Source organism: Halictus rubicundus, chromosome 15 (assembly GCF_050948215.1).
Source record: "Halictus rubicundus isolate RS-2024b chromosome 15, iyHalRubi1_principal, whole genome shotgun sequence".
In the NCBI taxonomy this organism is placed as follows: Eukaryota; Metazoa; Arthropoda; class Insecta; order Hymenoptera; family Halictidae; genus Halictus; species Halictus rubicundus.
The window spans coordinates 298,419-313,637 of NC_135163.1; the positions used below are offsets into that span (position 1 = coordinate 298,419).

Genomic DNA, 15,219 nt, shown 5'->3' on the forward strand with positions numbered 1-15,219 from the left:
CCAATCTACAGAGAATAAATATAAAATCATTTTCTGTGCAAAATAGTATCCAAAGTTACGATGGCCCAAACGAAAGGCTAGGGTACCAAAGGCTAGGGGACCCAATTACTGTGGGGGTACCAATTACCAATTACCAATTAATTATAGTTATTTTTAAAGCATAATGAATACTAAAAAAAGAGTTATATAACATATGTATCAACTGATTTTAATGAAAAAATTTAATTGATATAGGCACAGTAATTGATACCCCCACAGTAATTGGGTCCCTTATCCTATAATTGTCCGAAACTGTGGCCGTGGTCAGAGTTGGAATAAACGTGAAGTAAGATACAGTTGCGTCTGAAAGGTAATTCTGATGTTCATAAAACATTTGCTGGTTTTTTAATTCGCAAAAATCAGGTTTCAAGTAAATCGAATTATCTGAAATATCATATTTCGATTCCAAAGTCCTTCTAGATCATATTTTCAAGAAATCAATTTGTGAAAGAAATCGGAGAGAAATTTTCTGGAATCTCCACAGTGGAGAGACTCCTTGAGATCAAATCAAAGTAACATTCGTAATAATTTGTAAATCGTAGACATCTCCCGCAAACACCCTGAAATGCGATTCCATAATTGCGTTGAGAGGCGCTTCAAGTGAATCGAATTATCGCGTTTCAGTTCCAAAGGCCGTTAAGATCATATTTTCCAGAAGTCAATGTGCAAAAAAATAATGCAGCAATTTGTTCGAGTCACGAAATTAGACCAACGTAATTAATTTTAATAAACGTATGGCGCGGATCCCCGTTGATTCGGGCGATTCGTAGCAATTTCTGAATTGTAGACGTAACCCGCAAATCGTCCTGAAATGTGATTCGCTAATTGCGTCGAAAAGCATAGAATGGATGGGATATGGGGGCGCAAACGTTCAAATTAGAAACTGTTCTCATTCACGTGCACGGGCGGCAGAAAGTGTCAGATCGATCAGAATTTACGTAAATAGAATTCACCGGCACGCACGCTGAATGGGCTCGAACACGGTCGAAGTTTCCGAGTAACGAAACTTCTTTCACGCTCGTTTCGATTTATTCTCGGGTCCGGTCTCGGTCGAAGCATGATCGATGCTTCAAGTTTTCGACTTTGTTGTGTTCTGCAATTCGATTCGAGCTGGACATTCTTACAACTCTTACAACATTTGTGACTGGGGAACAATAAAGTCAAATTAGAAAACTACTAAGGTACAAGACCCTATTTCTACTCATGTCCTCATTTCACTCGGTATTTTTTAGGGGTGTGCGAGAACTCGAAAATATCGGGAACCCGATAGTTGGGACGAGTCGGGTCGGATCGGGTTCCTGAAAATTTCGCGAATCCCGACTCTTTCGAGAATCTCGAAATTATCGGGTACCCGTCCCGATCCCGAAAAAATGTCGTGATCCCGACCCGACCTGATATTTCGGGTTCTCGCACACTCTTAGTGGCTGGGGAACAACAACGTCAAATTAGAAAACTACTAGGCCCTATTTCTACTCGTGTTCTCATTTCACTCGGTATTCTTTTAAATATTTAGCAAACATCAATTTTTTTAAATTGTCTGAACAGTTCTGCGTTCCTACGTGGTTCTAGATGAGTAGAAGTAGGGACGTTTTCTGCACTTACACTATTATTAATCATAAATACCTATTCAAAATTTTTAAAACGTGTTTTTTAATAATTAGATTATTTTCTACAAAAACAACCAATTTTGGTTGGACTTATACAGAAACTATTTTATAAGTTTCTCATATTAGCATTAACCTGGTATGAGTAGAAATAGGGCCTTATAATTCAGAGGTGCGCGAGTATAGGAAATTTTGATTCGAGTACTCGAAGCTGCAGACGGATCGACTCGGGTTAGAGCAGTCCTGTTCAGCGAGCCTTGCGGCGGGCAAGGGCACCCGCCGATGCCAGCGGGCGCAGCTCTATTATATATACATATATATATATATATATATATATTGTTATAGGCTGAACCATCGAAAGGAGGCGTGGTTCGTTGCCCGCCAAGTCGCTCATGCCCCAGGAACCAAATTCTCTGCCCGCACGGGCGATTACTGAACGGGACTGGGTTAGAGGATCCTAAACATTTGTACTCACATCGGTACGACGATTTTTAATGACCTTTCAATGTAATTCTGAATTTTAACTTTTCGGGTATCCGCACATTGCAAACTTTCGGGATATAAATTGCCAGGATTCCGATCCGGAAAATAGTGATTCATTAGAACAGACTCAACGTAAGAAAGGTTACATGAAAATATTATTTTTAACACTGAGGAATTATCTGTCTAAACTTGTAAATGAATTTTTGTGTAAATGAATCTGTAAAATGCATACTATAAGGGTAATATAGTACTTTCAGTATTATATCTCAACTTATTCAATTTTTACTTCGTTGAAAAAATTATTTTTATTTAATTACAGAAATTCCGTAGACACGACGTAGACAGATGTAGCAATACGTGATTAGTTTAAATAGATTACTTTGGCAATGATTTAATAACAAGTGTATATTCTAATTTTTAATTAGATCAGCCCTTTAATCTGTGGGATTTCATAAGATTTAATTTTATATTTTTCAATTTTTAATTTCAGAGATGTAGAAAATGTGTGTGTACTTGAAACGTGGCTGGAACTTTGATAATAAAATTGTGAGTTTAGTAGTGTTGTAGTGAGTTCGGTATGGTATATTTCTCGTTTGATAAAAGAAATGTGAACTGTGTAATATTTGTTACCTGTTGTTAGTGTGGAACACGTGTTCAAGAGTATAAGTGAACGTATATGTGGGTCATGTAATGCATAAAAATAGTATTCCAGTTGAGATGCAACTTCGTTACTTTAGATTGCACATTTCCGTATGTTTTTCTTCAGTCTGTTTACGTTCCAATTTGCTCTTACGTCAGATACTCAAACTAACTGACGTTTCCATTAAGATATGGAAAAAGAACATAAATGCTGGTATTAAAATAAAATACCTAGCTCCTCGGAACAGAAATTTGTACGGTGCATTTTCAGAAAATCAGTAGAGAAATATGGCGTACAGTAACTTTGAATAACGTGAATACCAATTTCGGAATCTCGAAAACCCAATCAAAAGTTCCATTAGATTATAAAATTGCGAATCCATTTACTTGCAAATTCGTTTATACGGAGTCGTCATTCGGTAGCGAATTTTATGCATTCGTGTCATATGCAAATATAGAAGACATAACGAACTACACGGAGTCGTGACGGATATTAATATGATTTTTATATTACTTTTCAACTCGATTAATTTCGCTATCGACGCATTCCTCATTCCCCTAATTTTCTGTTTATGTTGTACATGCATACGAAAATCCCTTTACGAAAGGATTGCTATTAATCGTGTAGCTATAATAGGATTCATGGTGACAATCTACTCTCGTTTTTAGTTATACTATTCATAATAAAAACATGTAAATTACTACAATGTCGTGAACCTAAGTACACAATTAGCTGATTGCAGATCTTTATGTGAACGCCCATGGTCGCAGATTATTTGATAAAAATCGGATTAGGGGAGAAATTGATTTCAAAGAGTTTCTTACAGTAAAAGTAAGGCAGGAGACTAGAAATAATGTTCACTAATGCAAATGTTTTCTGTCCTTTTAAAAGACTTGTGAGTAATTGTATAATAATTTGTCAGACAATTGATTTGGAGTTATAAATTTTGGTAGGACGATTTTGCTTTGGCTCTGAAAAATTGCAATAAATAATGTTTCTACGAACCTGTTCTCGCCGAAGGAGTTCCAGTTGGTATGAAATTCGAATTTCCGGATTTACCGCGTATTCGCAGGGGTTGAGCATCGTGAGCCGTACAGATAAGTGAAAAGAGGTGTAAAATCGGTGTTTTTATCGAGCTGCTTCCATTCCGCGGAAAAACTGGCATGTACACGCCTCGGAGGTGAAACTGGGTTAGATCGCCCGTAGGAGTAGGCGTGATCGATCTTGGATTCGGATTCAACGTGAAATTATTCTGCTTTCTGGATTATTTATGCCCTGGGTCTCGCTCCTGGCGATTCAATCCTAGCAACGTAGCTCGATCGATGTCTAGACGCTGAGAGTAGACTATTTGTTTTTTTTTTGTTTCTTTGCCCATTCTAATCGTTTCCACGCCCAGGAGGATATCTTGTTAACGATATTCCAATCTTTCTTCTCTCGGTTCACTTCATGATCCTTCATAGTGTATACCAAGCTTGGGCATTATCGAAATAAGATTGTTGTAAAAATCATCGTTAAGATAATATAATATTATTCCATTTGACTACATGTAATTTGAAATAATGAAGTGAAATTCATTTGAAACGCAATTATTATATCTAAAATTAATAATTAATTTCGTTATATCAATAACCTCTTCTTTAAGTGAAATTATTTATTATTTTATTTTTCTTTTTTAACGTCAAATGAGAATTAATTTTTTTTTTGTAACATACAAGTAATAAAACATTTAAAATCATTAATTATTTTAAATGATTATATTTATGTATATGAAATGAAATGAAATGTGCCCAATCCTGATGTATACAAGGTGGACCAATATCTACGACCACCATCAATATTTTCGTTATTTGTTACAGTATGAAAACATGATTTTAACGAATTTTACCATTTTTAATGTTTATTTATGTTTAGACTGAGGATCTTTATGCGAAATATACATTTCTACCGTCAATTGTAGCAAACAGGAGTTCAATAAAAACGTACTTGTATCTTTAATAATTTAAAAATAACACCCCCATGTTACATTCTTTTGATGATTTTATTGTTTCGTATATCACGTTCTTCTTTTTCTCATAAATGCAGAAAATCTGCAGTCTATTTATAATTTTTAAATACTTTTCTCACACTTTATTTTATGCATTTCAATCCACATATAAAATGATTAAATAAGAAAAGAAGTTTGTACCTCGATTCTGTTTATTGCATTCATGAAGAGAATTTTTATTTTGCATAAAGCTCCACATTCTAGTAATCACCGTTCTGCAGTTTAGAAATAAAAACGAACTATGGATTCGTTTAAATAGCAAGCAAATATTGCATAGAGCGAATAGATTATTGGAACGAATGGAACTGAACAAATATGTCTAGCTTTCCTTGTTTCCGCTGACTTTCGAGTGCGGTTTTCCCGGAAGCCGGAATAAAAACGCATGCCCGGTTCGTCTGAAACGCCTGTTCAATTAAAAGCGAAATGAAAATTTCGGCGGTCTTTGTTAAAAAATTTTGTTTCGTCGCGCTCCAAGCATTTATTCAAATGAATCGCGGTAATTGCATTCGTCCTCAAACGAAACAGTGGCAGTTCACATTTTTAACAGCTCGTACAGCGAAATTGTTTGACCGTCGCCGTGGGAAGCTTCAAAGCGAAATGCGAATGTATTTTTATTTCGCGGAATATAATTCGCGGAAATTGATTTACAAGTGCTGGAGGTTTCGCCGGTTCACGAATTTTCCGCTCTCGTTAGAAACAATCAATTACTTCAATTGAATCAATCGTTCCCGTGTTTCACGCGGCCGCGAGCTTTGCCGGTCTCGCTGCGGAAAATTCACGTTATTGCTAAGAAAAAAATTCCTTCCCCATGCAGACCCGATTGTCGAGTTCCGCTTCGATTTTTGAAATTGAAATATCGAGTTATTCTCCCGTTCGGCCGCTAACTACGAGAGCTAATTGACCGTCCGTTCTCGGACAGAAATTTTGTTTTCAAGCGTTTTCAATTGAACACTGAAATTTCAGTCGATGAATTCGATCGAGAAACCCGAGTAAGAAATTTCCCGTTTGCCTTCGACAGGCTTGGACGTATTATTCAAATAAATTTTACAAGAAATAATATGTAAGCCATTTAAAAAATAGTGCAAGTCAAAACAGTTAATTATTGGATAATGAGAAATGAAGTAAAAGTTCTATAAAACACAATGATATCGAACGATGTTACGTTTTTAAATTATATTATAACTAGTTTATTTAATGAAGGTTAAACCAGTGAGACGTGGTGTTAAACCAAACAGATAAATGTCGACTTGCACCGTTTTTGCATTAAACGGCTCGTGTAGTGAAGATAATTGTATATTACCGTCTTTGGCTACATGTTATTTAAAACGTCCACGCGTTATTTTATTCGTATAAAAAAATCATTTTTCTTTAGATTGCTTCGTTATTTAGAGTTCATTTGAATTAATTTATCGTTTTATTTTTTACTCGATCGGATACCTTATCAAATAAAATTTTAAATACTCTCTAGATTATAAAGTATTCTATTGAATATTAAATGTGGCACCGTTGAATTACGATTTTAAGTAATGACATATACACAGCGAGTTTGATTGAAAAACAATATTATATTAATATTATGATATATTAACTAATGAATTATTTCGAATGATTATTCGAGACGATGGTTACGATGATGTCGCCAGCTCGTGTACCTGTTTCACAATTCGGTTGTTAAAGAGGATACCAAGTGTTCCCCGCGGACGGTTCAATCTAGCCGGCAAGGTATTTATACCGCTGCGAGTCTGTTATATAGTTAAGCACATACAATAGAGATTGGTATCCGCGATAGCTCGGTCTTTCCGAAGTCAACGCGTTTTTACTTCATTTGTTCAAACCTCAAGGCGACAAATTCGCGAACGCTCTGTAACGAGTGCCAATTCCGCGTCTCGTAACGAAATACTTCATTTCTTAATATTTACATTTATTTGACACATTGTCCACCACATTTCCACGTAGTTTTAACAAACTTATAATTTGTAGTTAAGAGTCTGTTATATACTTAAACATATGTATAATGTGCCGTTTAAGGGGGTATTCCCATTTAGAGTCGTCAATTTTTGGACAATTTGTCAGATTAAAAATGGCAGATTATTATTGGTCAAATGTTTGTGGAAAATTTTGCATACAGGTTTAGCTATATTTTCAGATAATATAGGGTACGGGAACCAATTACTATGGGGGTGCCAATTACCGTGCCTTTATTAATTATACTTATTTTTAAAGCATAATGAATACTAAAAAAAGAGATATTATATTTGTTTCATTAAAATCATTTAATATGTATGTTATATATATCTCTTTTTGAATATTCGTTATGCTTTAAAAATAAGTATAATTAATATAGGTTCAGTAATCGGCACCCCCACAGTAATTGCATCCCTTACCCTAGTTGCATTTTTATGCAATTATCATTATTATTATTATTATTTATGTTATTGTACGACTTCACTTTTCATGGCTGCCATGATACCTCGATAATGGATTGATCAATCTTTTTCAAATTTACGAAGAAAAAGTTGAAATTGGGCATAGAAAATGAAGGAAAGAAAGTGAGATATCAAAGCACGAAGCACAAAGGACACATGGAATCGAGATGCCTCAAATCTGGAAACACAAAAAGAAAAAAATCAGGACCTTCGGCAGAAAATAAAGATTTGATGAAGAGACGTGCACTGAACAAAATATAACTTTGTAGATTGATAGCGAAGTAAGCGGTGTTAGGAAGAAAGTTGGCAGCAAATAAATATCTCGGCCAATTTGCGGTGGTGGGCTCGGACGATCTATTTAGCCGAGAAATACCCGAGAGAAAAATTCCTCGGGGTCAGAGAAGTCAGGCAAGTTTTCAAGTAGTTTAGCCGAATGAACTGATTAAAAGGCGGCCGTGTAATTTATCCAACTTGTCCATCTTCACTGGTGGTTTCGTTCTACTTATTTCTTCCGTTGGAGCTATAGGCTAATTGCTTAGGCATATTCCACGAATCGTTTTACTGCCCCCGATACGCAGCAAATAAAATTCTCGTCGACAGTCCAACGCTCGTGTGTACGTCAGTATTGTTGCACTGGTCAATTGCATTCTACGACTCCTACCTAGAGCAACGGGCAAAATTAAATGATAAATTTCAGTCTGGTATCTCAAAATTAATTTCGTTAAAGCACCATGAAAATTTTCGCAAAAATTAGGTGGAAAATGTTATCTCGGTATGGTAGAAGACGACAATAAAATGATAAAAAATTTTTTTCGAGTCAGAAAAAATCCTTTTGGGAAACATGTTTTTAATGTAAAATGAAGCTATGTGCAAAATTTAAGCTGATTTAACCGACTTGACCAATTTTCGGAACTTTAGTTCATTTTTGTGTGACGTATTGGTGTCAGTACTGTACACAGCATTATTCGTCGCCCAGTTGAAAAATGAATTTTTCATGCCGTGGCTCTGATAATTTCATCGGCCATGGTAAGATCGGCCCTTCCCCACGGAAGGTGGGGAGATCTCTCGGGGGACAGAAGGAGCACGTGTGCCGTGCGAATTACCCAAACGGATAATGCTGTGTTTCTGACACAGTCGACACGCCGCGTTACTGGGTCGTAACTCGAAAATTAATTAACCCTTAACTCGTTGCGTACCCTTCCCGGTGGTAGATCAATACAGTGTTTCATTCCTTCGGCAAACTGCCGGAGCATTTATTAGGTTATCCCAAAAGTTCACGTCACGGTTGCTCGCTGGATTTTTCTGCGTCCGTTCACATCGTCAAAGACCGTTGCACCTTTATCTGTAACGGAAAAACAATGGTGCGTGACGTTTTTATACAGGCTGTCCTCTTTATCTGTATCGTACAACATGTTTCTTTCAGTTTTGACGATGCAAACGGGAACACCCTCAAACGAAACGCATACCTTTCGAGACGAAATATTTGATCGCTGACACATCTTTTGTGTGAGGTCCTTTATGTAGAACCGAGAATTAAACAATTTTCTTGATCGCGTTATACAAGAGTCTATCCAGTGTTTTCGAAAGGTCAAACAAACGGCGAACGGCGTAATTCTGTCGCGTCGAATTGAAACGTAGCTACGAGTTGAAGACGAGCCGCTATGAGTTTCTAGAATTCGTGGCACGTTTGTCGATCCTCTTTATAAAGCACTTTTGTAGAATTCGATCGTAGCTCAACTGCCGACGAATACTCGAATTTGAAGCGGCGCATTTCCACGATCCGGATTATCTCCGGAAATGTGACGGACGCGAAGTTTGCAGTGCTCTAGATCGGACTTACCGGACGGATCTTTTTTCACCAGTGCATCGCGAAATCGCTACTTTTACCGCTTGGCTCGTATATGTGCTATTTTTTGCCCCCGCGCTGCTTGATAGCTGACCCTCCGGTTGGTCCGTGAATTATAATGAGAATCGACTTATCGCGCCGACCAACCGATTAATTAATTCATCATTTTTCACGTTCACTATCGGCGCGTAATTTCGCTTCCCCGATCGAACGTTTTTATTTTAAGTGGTGCTGTCTGTGCTTACCTCGATTACAGTTTTCGATCATTTATCTGGGGAATAAGAATAAATGTAAGTACCGCGGATTTATATTACAAATGTAGCATATTTTCACGCGAGATGAAAAATACACTTGAGATCCCTATTTCACTACACGAGTAATATTAATTTCATGAATATTTACATTGCACGAGCATTTTAATACACGGTGATATAACGTCGAACAGTTGAGCGTGAATTTATCGTTGTCCTGATTGCGTCTCATTTCTAACAAGGGAACATATTCAGATGCGAAAATCCGATTTAGATGAAACTTATGGGACCTTATAGGTCTTTGAAAAATATTTGACACGTGTTTTTTTTTATCGGCAGACACCCACTTTGAAGGGGTGAAAACAGCCCTCAAAGTTGGGGGTCAAAACCATATTTTTTGAGATATCTCGGAAACCAGAGGTCGAAGAAATTTGAATTTTTTTTTAAATTGTGTGTTTTTCAATGGGAAATGTATTCGCGCAAGAAAATTTTAACAAAAGTTTTTTGTTTAAACAATATATTAAAATTTTGATTTTTTTTGCAGTTTCTTTTATTTATTGTTAGTTCATTTTAATGTAAACTTGGGTGTGTGATCTTTGATCCAAAATAGTGGATACATGTTTCAGGATTTTCTTTTTTTTTTTTGCCATTTAACAATAATTATGCATAATGGAAGATTGTCTTGCACCTGGCGTGCGTAGGAAGGAATTCTGGCTTGTTTCATCGAAATATAAGCATTTAGTATAAACGTGTATAGTATTTTAAACAATACCACTGGGTTATGTGTCGTTTATTGTTTTATTAGTAGCTAAAGAAGGTGACGCGGTGCTAATTACCGCGGCGGAGTAAGGGTACCGACTTTTATAGCCAATTCGCCTGTGAATTTCTGCAGTCGTTGGGCCTTCGGTCAAAACAAAACATCCGATAATTATATTAATTTTACTTTTGCTGGTTGTTTATTTTTCTTGTTAGATTCGTTTTTATAAACATGAAGGTCAATCCGACGAACGTTATAAACATTTTGATGGAAACATATAACAGTAATAATAACGAGGGTACACCCACGAATGGGAAGGAAATTGAACTGGCACACATTATTATAGATCTGATTGATAGGTACAGAGAAGCAGGGTACATGAATTTCGAAACGCAACAACAATTAATATTCGATGACCTAACAGACGAACCGACTTCATTTAATGTTTCCGAAGACGAAGAAGATTTGGAATCAGCGTCAACATCGAAACCGTCGTCTTCAAGTTCTCCGGACGAGAGTCCAGAAGAAATGGAATATGTAGACATTGATTTAGAATATAAGAAGAAAGCTGTAGATTATTGGAAGAGTGGAAGAAAAAGACCACTAAACTTCCAAACTGTAAAAAACCAATACAAGAAATTGAAGAGACAATCAGATTTATACAGATGGGAAGAACAAATTAATAAAGGCGGATGTCGTTACGATAAACTTAAAGCAATTGCACATGCTACACTTGAAAAATTTATTGTAGCAAGAAATAATAAAATTTTGGTACACGACATAGATTTGAGACGGTGGGCAATGATCGAAAATTTATCAATAAATTTAGCAGGATTTCAGGCATCGTCCTTTTGGTTGTGGAAGTTTAAAGAGAACTATAATATAGTATCAAGAAAAACGACGAAACTCGTTACCCGCCATCATAGTAACCATTTAACAGATTTGACCGCAGCAGCAGAAGATTTTGTGTGTCATGTGAAAGGGTATTTTGAAAATTATGGCGCAAGCAATATTTTCAATAGTGATCAAAGTGGGTTCCAGTTGGAATTGCACTCTGGTCGAACACTTTCACACAAAGGTGAAAAAGAAACGGGTGCTCTTGTCCAATCCATATCGTCAACAACTCACAGCTACACTATCCAGCCCAAAATTTCAGCTGATGGACAGTTGCTATCGCCATTGTATATTGTTTTGAAAGAAGTCAAAGGCCAGTTAGGACTTCGTGTACGAAGAAGTGTGTTCACGGCACCTAATGTCCACATTGAAGCTTCCACATCGGGTAAACTAACGAAAGAATTATTTAGAACGTGGTTGACTGAAGTATTTCACGCTGCTACCTGCGCCACCTTCTTTAGCTACTAATAAAACAATAAACGACACATAAAGTACCTTCGAAATACTGGGATATATCCTGCATAGTATAATTATCGTTTTTTGTACTACGCAATTTTTAAAGTCTGCACGATGTTTCTCCGAACTTAGGGATGTTTAATATTACATAATATATTTTTACGATAATTATAACTTAGTTTTTCACGGAAAAAACGCCGAAAAAAGTGGTTTTCATTTTTTCCTACTATGACGCACCAAACGCAGGAATTTGAAAAAAATTGAGCAGAATACTTAGGACAATATCTTATTGCTAAATTAATTTTATTCTAGTCGCTCTTAGATTTCCATATGAAATCTGCATTTTTTCGATTTTTTTCGTGTTTTTCGATTTTTACAGCCAGAGTTTGCAACGGAAAAATCTGAAAACGACTCAAAGTATGTGGTTTGGTGTCCGACATGTGTCAGATTTTTCTCAGAATTTTAAATTGTCATTAAATGGGGAAAATGGGCCAAAAACTGGATTTTCGTTTTTCCTCTATAACTACCCTTACAGATGAGCTATAGGGCTAAAACTTGGCTGAAAGGTATCTTTTTTGGTAGGCTATCGAATGGCGCAAATTGGAATAAAATCCCTTCCGGGGCCGATTTGGCCCCCAAAACCGGCTATAGCCTTTGTAATTACTACACTTTCCGCGATACTTTCGTTTTGAAACTCTACAATTGGCTGTGGCACTACCCATGCTTACTGTAAACAGAAACAGAAGACCAGAAAAGTCAATTACAAACCATATTAAAAAAAAAACAGCATCGCGTACTCCGAATTCGACGGCGTCTACTTAAATACCGACGCGACTGTACATACATACATCGAAGCAGAACATTTGATCACTGCCGGACCCGTTCGCCGGATATTCTGTTTCATCAGGAGGCGGAGATAACGCGCGAGACAAGATCCTCAATCGTGAAAGAGAAATTTTTGCGGCTGCGAATCTCTGACGATATTACTGCGAGCCGAGAGACATATTGGTGGCTCTGCTCAAAGGAGAACCATCGATCACAGATAAATTATTTCCTTGGGACACGGTGAACCTGTAAGACGTAAGAAAATCTTCCGACGAGATGATAGAAGCTGCGTTAACGCGATCAACCATTTCTTATATTCGAACGCTCTGATGGAAAATAACATAAAAAAGAAACGTGTGTACGTGTTTTTTCATAAAACAGGAACTATTCGGAATTTTTTAAGGTTAAACTTCACCTTGGCAGTCCAGAAATTTGTATCTTTTTTAAAATATAATCCTGTAGATTTTGACGAGAACAGCGTTTGTAAGCAATAATCAACAGTGTCGATTTCACCGAGCGGAAAGTGCGAGGGATCGATTGGTGTCCAGGCTCTCTCGCTCTGTCTTGTGGGGGAGAGTATCGACCACATGTTCGAGGGGAACGTGTAACGGCATGAGCCGTCAACCATCGAGTCACACGATATCGCCGACTTTGTGCCTCGTTAAAGTTGCATTACCGAAGACAGAGCCGGGCGACTTACTTCTCGAAATACACTCTGGCAAATGTCTTCCCGTGGAAAAGAAATCGCCGATCCGTGGGACACCACCTGCGGCAACGGTTCGCATAAATAACGCTTCTTCCACCCCTTTACACCGTCGACGATATTTTTTAAAGCCGACCCGCTCCGCCGTGCTGTTTGGATAATTCCTTTGAGCGGACGTTTTTCACCGAATTGATTGCTCCGGATGAAATATGGATGGTGTACGCGGCGTTATTCTTGTAGAGCCGGCGGCAGTCTTAAGGGGGTAGTCTCGCGTCGACAGTTTAAGAAATCGATTTTTTTTAAATTTTATTATCTACAGTTCTAGAACTTTTTAATCGGTTCTGTTTATTGTGATATCTCATATCGGGAACCCGGAGTGACACTTATATCGTGTAGAGGTACACTATTTCTTGATTTCTTTTGTCTCGTCGCATCGGCGAGGCAATACCGATCCAAAGTGTTTTGTTTTTAATTATTCTCTTGTGAAATTTTCACCAGCATACTCGTCACATTTTTCGGGTTCAAATGACACCCAACATGGCACAAACAGTAGCACCTCGATTATCCGAACTAATCGATGGAACACGAGTTTCCGGGTAATAGAACGGTTATCTGCTCACATTGCCACATTAAATCTCTACTGATTCGTACAATGCAAATAAGTATTCGCATTTCAAATAAGTATCGGTTCGGATAATCAAGGTTCTACTGAATCGTGAATTCAACTGGTTAATATGATCCGAATGGTATCGTGTTGCTTTCGTTTTAATCGGAAAAATGTCGTGAACACGTTGAACCGGTCAAAAAATCTAGTATCGGTTATTTGACCGGCGTAGGTTCAGCGTTAAACGTCTTCGAGAGAATATTTTCGAAGGGTCATCGACTTGTACAAAAGAATCGATTCTTTCAACCCTTTCTCTCTTTAATCCTGAACAACAGCCTGTCGAGTGGCAATTGTTATGTGCAGTACAAAGTAGAAATAACCATTAATGGCCAGACAATTCACTTAAGCGGGGTTCCATTACATAGAATCGTCAACTTTGACTTTCTCGAAGACCAAGTTTCCACGCGAAGTAGTAACGTTTAGGGGTGTGCGGGTACCCGAAATTTCGGGTTCGGGTCGGGTCGGGAAATTTGTTCGGGTTCGGGTCGGGATCCCGAAAGTTTATAAACTTCGGGTACCCGCGATTTCGGGTACCCGAAATGGCAGTCGGGTCGGGTCGAGTCGGGGTTCCGAAAGTTTGCAATCTTCGGGTACCCGAAGTTAAAGTTGTATTTATATATGTAAGTATAATGCTGTTTTATGATTTTTCAGTTCAATCTTTTGTTTTCACTGGCAGGTTCAGAATGATTTCGGATACATTATGTGAAATAACAGTATTTTATTTCAAATTCGCGTGTAGGAAGCATAATTGCTCTACTTTTTCCAATACAAGTTTTGTTCTCGTGGCTGTGACAATATTTCCAGCGTCAGAAAACAATCGTTCGCTGGATACTTGAGTGGCAGGAATGCCAAGAGACATAGAGAGACATAGACATCTCATTCTGTAGATATTTCCTGCATATTTGAAAAAAGTATTTGTTATTTAATGTAAAATAAATATTGTATGTATATTTGAATATTAAAAACTAGGGGTGTGCTAGTGGTGTCAACTTTAACTTCGGGTACCCGAAGATTGCAAACTTTCGGGACCCCGACTCGACCCGACCCGACTGCCATTTCGGGTACCCGAAATCGCGGGTACCCGAAGTTTATAAACTTTCGGGATCCCGACCGGACCCGACCCGATCATTGCCCGACTTGACCCGAGGCTCGGGTACCCGCACACCCCTAGTAACGTTATATTCTTGTAGAACCTCTTCCTAAGTTACGCCGCTAATAATGGGCGAACCTTGACGTTCAGAATTATGAAATATGTATATACGTGAAGAACGAAGCCCTTAAATGAAGTTTAGTGCTTCTTCAGTGGGGTTCGGTGGGTGAAAAACGAACCTGAAAAGTTCCTCGAAGCTTTTTCTTCCTTCATTTTCTACATTCATCGTTGTTATAGGCTCATGAAGGGATCGGTTAGGTGTATGAGGAAATAGAGGATCTTTCTTACTGTACGGAACGTTTCATGGAACTCGGTCAACGATTTTTGTTTACCAAATATTACTTTTACATTATTAAATGTCTTTTGTGTATGTACCTGGTAATATATTATTTTTATTGTTATAGATGCACCGCGAATCTTAAGTCGAAAATAGTATA

General features: G+C 37.6%; 3 protein-coding genes across 3 annotated transcripts in view; 2 read left to right on the top strand and 1 right to left on the bottom strand.

Moving 5' to 3' along the window:
- Window positions 1–4,334, bottom strand: part of Nompa (no mechanoreceptor potential A) — a 31,366-nt gene extending 27,032 nt beyond the window's left edge. The window contains exon 1 of the mRNA XM_076801548.1: window positions 3,772–4,334. The gene's annotated coding sequence lies outside the window, so the exon portion shown is untranslated. The remainder of the gene's footprint in view (window positions 1–3,771) is intronic.
- LOC143361858 (uncharacterized) overlaps window positions 1–15,219 on the top strand; it is a 176,105-nt gene that overhangs the window by 74,350 nt on the left and 86,536 nt on the right. The window lies entirely within an intron of this gene.
- Window positions 1–15,219, top strand: part of LOC143361850 (multiple PDZ domain protein) — a 183,889-nt gene that overhangs the window by 6,968 nt on the left and 161,702 nt on the right. The window lies entirely within an intron of this gene.